Source organism: Myotis davidii, unplaced genomic scaffold, assembly GCF_000327345.1.
Source record: "Myotis davidii unplaced genomic scaffold, ASM32734v1 scaffold992, whole genome shotgun sequence".
NCBI classification, from domain to species: Eukaryota; Metazoa; Chordata; class Mammalia; order Chiroptera; family Vespertilionidae; genus Myotis; species Myotis davidii.
The window spans coordinates 477,947-485,319 of NW_006283543.1; positions in this window are offsets into that span (position 1 = coordinate 477,947).

Sequence of the window (7,373 nt, forward strand, 5' to 3'; positions counted from 1 at the left end):
AGTCTGGCTTTTTATGGGAGCATGTGAGCATTTCAGCTTCAACAAGCCCTGTCTCCACTACACATGGCTGAGCCCCTCCTGCTGGCCCAGGGCCAGCCTGGGGGGACTTGAATAACCTTATCTACCAGGCTCCTGTCAGGATGCTGAGGAGTGGAAGTGCCCAGGGCAGAGAGTTCTGTGTGTGCAAGGAGCTGTGAAAGAGGCATCTCTGCCCCAGTCCCCATCCCAACCAACAAGACAGTGTGACATCCATGCAACTTGAAATCACTGAGAATGGGGTAAGGCGATCTAGGGTCCAGGCTGTGTCCATATTGCTCTGTTTCTACTAGCATAGTTCAGGTCCAGGAGGTACAGTGCCTCTTAGTGAAGAGTTTCAGAAGGTGGCTGAGTATTGGAAAGCTGATGGGGGAGGTGGTAGTTGCATTGAAATTTAAAGAGGAGGAACTGCAGAGACTCCAGAAACATAATGAGGACTGGCTTCCCCAGGTGTATGCTCCTCCTTCCTCTCTCTATCCTCAACCCCTTCTTCCCCATGCTCTTCCCCACTGCCCTGTCTTTTCTGCAAGCCAATTAGTCTCCCTCCTCCTCAGGATGCTTTATCCTACACTTCCTCCCCTTCTTCTGCCCCTTTCTCATTATGTTCCATCATCCATTCATTTATTCACTGAGCATCTACTATGCCTGGCCCTCTTCTGTGCAGGGGAGAACAAAATTCAGGTCAGAACACGCCCTATCCCCAAGCTTATGGTCTGGGGCCACACAGTCATCAAGCTGGCAATTACAATTTAAGTGCCTAATGAGGAGAGGCACAAGGGGGCAGCAGATAGGAAGCTCCTCCCCATACTGAGGGTTTCTGGGCCTCTGAACTTTAATGAAAGATGAACAGGAGCATTTTCCAGGAGTGAAGGAACAAAGCTTTTACCAAGGCCCAGAGAGGAGAGACATGGAGGTGGGATGTACATAGTCCCTGAACCAAACGAGAGAGTGGATGAGGGGGTTACTGTGAAATGTAGGACAGGGGCCAGAGCAAGGGCTTAAGTGTCCCAGGCCCTGTCCACCTGACTTGAACTCCAGCTTAGTGACTGCCACTCCTGGCCAGTCACCTCTCCTAGTCTCTTGGGCAAATATATATGTGCACAGGCAGACAGACATATGGACACACATCCAGAGACACAGAGAAACACACCAAGGAGATGGAGAGTTGTAAGAAGCCAGGATGGAATCCTGCTGTGCTGCCGGAACCCCTACTGAAGCAAATCTGTTGATCTGGCTGGAAAGGGGGGGAGTGGGAGGAGGCGGTCTCAGCATCAGTGCCTTGCTGGCTTTGAGCCTTACAAAAGGTGGAATTGGTCTAAATCAATTTATCTCAAACTGGGGTCTCTGAGAAGGCTGTTAGCTCCTCAAGAAAGCCTGCAACTACACATTTGTAAGAAACAAAATCTTGGTTTTTGTATTTCTCAACCCAGACCCTTGAGGATTGTAGATTGTCTTCCTAGGGTCTAGATCAGGGGTGGGCAAACTTTTTGACTCGAGGGCCACAATAGGTTCTTAAACTGGACCGGAGGACCGGAACAAAAGCATGGATGGAGTGTTTGTGTGAACTAATATAAATTCAAAGTAAACATCATTACATAAAAGGGTATGGTCTTTTTTTTTCAGTTTTATTTTTTTTTCAGTTTTATTCATTTCAAACGGGCTGGAACCGGCCTGCGGGCCGTAGTTTGCCCACGGCTGGTCTAGATGGACTATTGTATGGGGTGTGCATGCTGGTTAAGTTGGGGGCCTACAGTGGACAATGTCAGCGAGAAGGCAGGGCACACAGTGACCTAGGGCTGGGCCCTCTGGGCATTCAGACTCCTGGAAGCAAATGGCACCAAGTGAGTCCTATACAAACAACAACCCAAACCAGTGTCAACTCAGGCCCCAACTCTAGGGCCTTCTTGTCCCTTAGGGACTGCCCAGGTAATTTCTCCCTTCTCCCTAGCCCGAGGGATGCCCTTCCAGGGCTCGCCTTCTTTGAGCAAGTGGGTACTTCCAGGCCCTGGGCCTGTCCAGGGGGGGTGATTTAAAATTCAACCCTGGGTCATGGGTAGGGGTCCTATGGGGAGTGGCTGATGGGAAGAGGTTCTCAGAGAGAGGGGCAGCAGCTGGATAGGATCTGGATGCTGCTTCATCAGACTGGTAGGAGGGGCTCCCAGGGCCTCCAGCATGCTCCACCTCCAGTCCCATCCCCAACCTCCAGCTCCTTCCACTCTGACACTTTGTGTCTCTACCTCAGTCTGTCTTCCTCATCATTCCCAGGATTCTATGGTCTTCACCAGGGGTCCTTAAACTTTTTAAACGGGGCCAGTTCACTGTCCCTCAGACCGATGGAGGGCCGGACTATAGTTTAAAAAAAAACTATGAAAAAATTCCTATGCACACCACGTATCTTATTTTTGAAGTAAAAAAACGAAACGGGAACAAATACAATATTTGTATTTGCATGTGGCCCGCGGGCCATAGTTTGAGGACCCCTGGTCTTCACTGTCCCCAAATTAGTGGTTGAGATTATGGATTCAAGGAGGGGGTTGGGAGGCTGAAAGAAAAAGGTAAAGGGATTAAGACGTACAAATTGCCATTTATATAAATGGTCACGGGGATGTAAAGCACAGCATATGAAATATAGTCGATACTATTATAATAACTACTAGTGGCCCAGTGCACAAATTCGTGCACATTGAAAGGAAATTAATTAGAAGAAATATTTTAATATCGCTATTTGCCTTTTCTCTATAATAGAAGTACCAACCAAATTCACGATCGACAATGACAGATCAAAACACATGCATGTGACTGACGCCAGCAAGAACTTCATATGTATTGTGCATGCACAAGTCAACTTAGCCTTTTATATGTATAGAATAAACTTGCTTAATTAGACCTGCTTTCTGATTTAGCTAAACTTTTTCCAGCCCAGTGAAGCACCCCAACTTCTCTTTCAGGTAATTGTCAGCAACACAGCAGTAAATAACAACATGAAGCAGATAATTATTGTAGGTCATGCAGGGAGAGCAAAGGGTAAAATATTTAACTATAGCAGTGTTTGACTATATTCTGTGCAGTGAGAAACCTGAAGTCATTTTCTTTTTTAAATATATTTTTGACTTAAGAGAGGAAGGGAGAGGGAGAGAGGTAGAAACATCAATGATGAGAGAGAATCATTCATTGATCGGCTGTTTTCTGCACTCCCCCTACTGGGGGTCAAGCCTGCAACCCAGGCATATGCCCTTGACTGGTATCGAACCCAGGACCTTTTAGTCCACAGGCTGATGCTCTATCCACTGAGCCAAACCCAGGTAGGGCTTGCTGAAGTCATTTTCAAGGTCCGCCATTTCTTAATTCTTTACAGTTGGGTCAAGTTTCTAAGCTTTCTAAATCTCCGTTTTCCAGCTAATGAAAAGAAAATAGGATTCCACCGACTCTCCTACCTACCTACCTACTCCAGGACTTCTGTGAGGATCAAATGAAATGAGGCATGGGAAAACGCTTCACAGACTTTTTGTTAAAGTGTAAAATGTTTGCACTTGACTATAAAGCAAGTCGTGGTCCTAGGCTGAAGAAACTGCAAGGAGGCTAATCGCTAGGGAGAGGAAGAGAGGTAGAAACGTCGATGAGAATCATTCATTGATCGGCTGCCTTCTGCACTCCCCCTACTGGGGGTCAAGCCTGCAACCCAGGCATATGCCCTTGACTGGCATTGCTATGTGATGTCATTACCTGGTGCCCACAGCAACCATTTTCAGGCTGGGCTGGGCTGTGGGCCGCATTTTGCACTATGGGGTCTCAGCAGTGTTGGCTGCAATTTGGTGGGCTGTTGCTCCGGGGTGGTGACAGGGCCTGTGTCCCACTTAGGGGAAGCTGAGTATTGCATGGTTGGCACCAGGTACATGGTGCCGTTTTTTAAGTGGCCAGTTCGCATCATGGCAGATCCTGCGTTGAGCATCTGCCCTCTGGTGGTCAGTGCACGTCATAGTGACTGGTTGGATGGTTGGAGGACACTTAGCATATTAGCCTTTTATATATATAGATATGTGGTGCCAGGTGGGATTACTTTATAAGGTATGTAAATGTCTACTTTCTGTGCTGTACACCTGAAAATAAAAAGGAAAAATAAATTTTAAGGTAAAAACTGACTGTGGGCTCAGGCACCTAAAATCTGGGCTTAAATCCTGGCCCCACATTATACTAGCTGGTGACCTTGGGAAAGTTACTCAACCTCTGTGGGCATCATCTGTAAAAACAAACAAAAAAAAAGCAAGAACAATAACAGTTTTCCTTCCCCATCAGCTGGCTGAAAAGGTGAAATTCAATAGCCCTATAACAGATTCAGTGCTGTGCTGGGCACGGCATGCAGTCATGAAACATTAACTACTACTGCACACCTCGCGTTGCTACAGGCATGACAGCTTTGAGGTTAAGAGTCCCCTTCTAAATCAGGGTCAAATGAGATGAGGCCCTTTGGAGTCAGAGAGTTGCCAATGGGGTTTGATCCAGTTCACCTATTCGCCTTTTGTATTAGTTTGCTAGGGCTGCCATAACCAAGTACCACATAGCGGGTGGCTTACACAACAGGAACAGTTCTGAAGGCTCAAAGTCTGAGATCAAGCTGTTGGCAATGTTGGTTACTTCTGAGGCCTGTGAGGGACAATCTATTCCTGCCTCTCCCCCAGCTTTCTGGGGGTCACTGGCAGTCTTTGACGTTCTTTGGTTCATAGATGCATCACTCCAATCTCTCCCTACATGTTCACAAGTTGCTCCCCGCTTGCCTGGCTGGTGTGACTCTGTTAGCCATCTGGTTTAATACCCGGTCAGGGCACATGCCTTGGTTGCAGGCTTGATCCCCATGTAGGGGACTACAGAAGGCAGCTGATTGATGTTTGGCTCTCACATCGATGTTTCTGTCTCCCTCTCCCTTCTTCTCTCTCTAAAAACCAACAAGGTGCACCCCCAGTGTGCATGTTTTTTGTGGCCAAATTTCCTCTTTTCATAAGGACACGTTATAATGGATGAGGGGTCACTCTAATTCTCTCATTTAAACTTGATCACCTCTGTGAAGACCCCATCTCCAAATAAGGTGACATTCTAAGATACTAGGGGTTAGGACGCAAATCCTTTTTTGTGGGGAACACAGTTCAACCCATAACAGCTCCCAGTTTGATTACCTTCTTGATGGGTTCATTGAGTGTGTCTTGGGATCTCGTTTCCCCCTCATTTAATCTCAGGACCCTGACACAGCTACAGAGAGGCTAGAGCAGCTGTGGGCAAACTACGGCCCGAGGGCCGGATCCGGCCCGTTTGAAATGAATAAAACTAAAAAAAAAAAAAAGACCGTACCCTTTTATGTAATGATGTTTACTTTGAATTTTTATTAGTTCACACAAACACTCCATCCATGCTTTTGTTCTGGCCCTCCAGTCCAGTTTAAGAACCCATTGTGGCCCTCGAGTCAAAAAGTTTGCCCACCCCTGGGCCAGAGTGTCAGAGGGACACAGTGAGTATGGGGGTGCCGCTCATTGAGCCTCAGGCACCTCCTCCACATCAAGTGAGGGAGGCAAGCCATGCTCTACTCAGACCCAAGATTCTGTGAGGGAGGCAACTGTGGAATCCTTCCTGGGCATCAGGCAGCAGGGTTTCCAAGATGATGTAGATGGGGTTGTGGCCTGTGGCCCTGGTGAAGCCCCTTGCTGTTTCCGGGCTCTGGTCCTGTCTATATACTGGGAGCAGTACTGGCAGGACTCAGGGGTTCTAACCCTCAGTGATCCTATCACCCTATCAGTTTACCTAGCGGGTCACTGTCCATAGGTCACACTGTCTTCAGTCCTTTAGAACTATGCCACGGTCCCAGCTGAGTAGCCCACTGGCCTTGGTTGGACTAATGATGCTCACAATGGGACAGTCCCCAGGAGTGGCCAAGGCCCAAAGAGGAGTCCTCTGTCTGGCCCCCACCAGAGGCAGAGGGGAGAACTCAGGGACAGGCAGGGGCCAAGCTGCTGCCCTCCCACAGAAAGTGAGAGCTGGTTTGGGTGATCCTGGCTGTCCCCCAACCCAGATCAAGCTGGGGATGGGGTTGGAGGAGGGGGTCTGTCTTTGCTGTGTGGACCAGGCCCTCTGACTGGGCCTGTGACCAGGAACCAGAGGAGTTGATACTGAGGCCATCTGAAGAGGTAAAGGTAGAGCTGAACCTGAGAGGTGTGTGTGTGGCAGGGGGGTGCCTGGCTTGATGGAATCAGTGAGTCAGGATCAGGTTGTCTCTACCAAGAACCAAGAGCAGAATAGATGCACCTGAGGCCACCTTGCCCATGTACCATATATAGGTGGCCCTGGAAGGGGACCAGATGGCAAGGCACCTCACCTATCAGTGAAAAGCTTTTGAGTTCCAAACTCTTTTTTAATCTTTATTGTTCAAATTATTACAGGTGTCCCTCTTTTTTCCCCCCATAGCTCCCCCACCCGGTTCCCATCCCACCCCAGGCCCTCCCCACCCCACTGTCTGTATCCATAGGTACTGCATACATGCATATAAGATCTTTATCCAATCTCTTCCCGCACCCCCCGACACCCCCTTATTCTGAGAATTGTCAGTCCACTCCATTTTTATGCCCCTGATTCTATTACATTCACCAGTTTATTCTGTTCATCAGATTTTTTATTCATTTGATTTTTAGATTCACTTGATATGTATTTGTTGTCACTTTGTTGTTCATAATTTTTTATCTTTACCTTTTTCTTCTTCTTCCTCTTCTTAAAAAAAAAGCCTTTGATCTCTGGGTCCCATCATCACCAGGCGCCAGGCCCGCCCTCCCGCCAACCTTTCTCCCCCCTCCTTCCTTTCCTGCCTTCCTCCTACTCTCCCTCCCTCCCAGCTCCTGAAAAAATAAAAGAAAAAGAAAAAAAATGCCCTTCAGCACCTACCCTAATAAAAGACAAAGATGCAAATTGATCATACCTTTGCTACACCCAAAGCCATGCCACCAGCCAATCAGAGCGACAGTATGCAAATTAACCCAACCAAGATGGCTGCCGGCAGCCACAGAGCTGGAGCAAGCAGAAGGCTTGGGTAACCAGGTGATAGAGGAAGCCAAGCTTCCAGCCTGCCCTGAGCCGCCCTCAGCTCTGCTCAAGGCTACAAAGTTTCAAGTATAGAAGATAAATAAATCCTAGACACCTGCTTCCAGCCGGTGTAGCCTCCGCTCAAGTAGGGGCTGGGGAGCTGGCTGTCCAGGGGCAACCCAGGCTTCCTGGACCTGGGCTCCACTAAAGGCTACAAAGTTTCAATTATAGAAGATACATAAATCTCAGCAAAAAAGAAAAAGAAACAAAGGAGAGGCTGG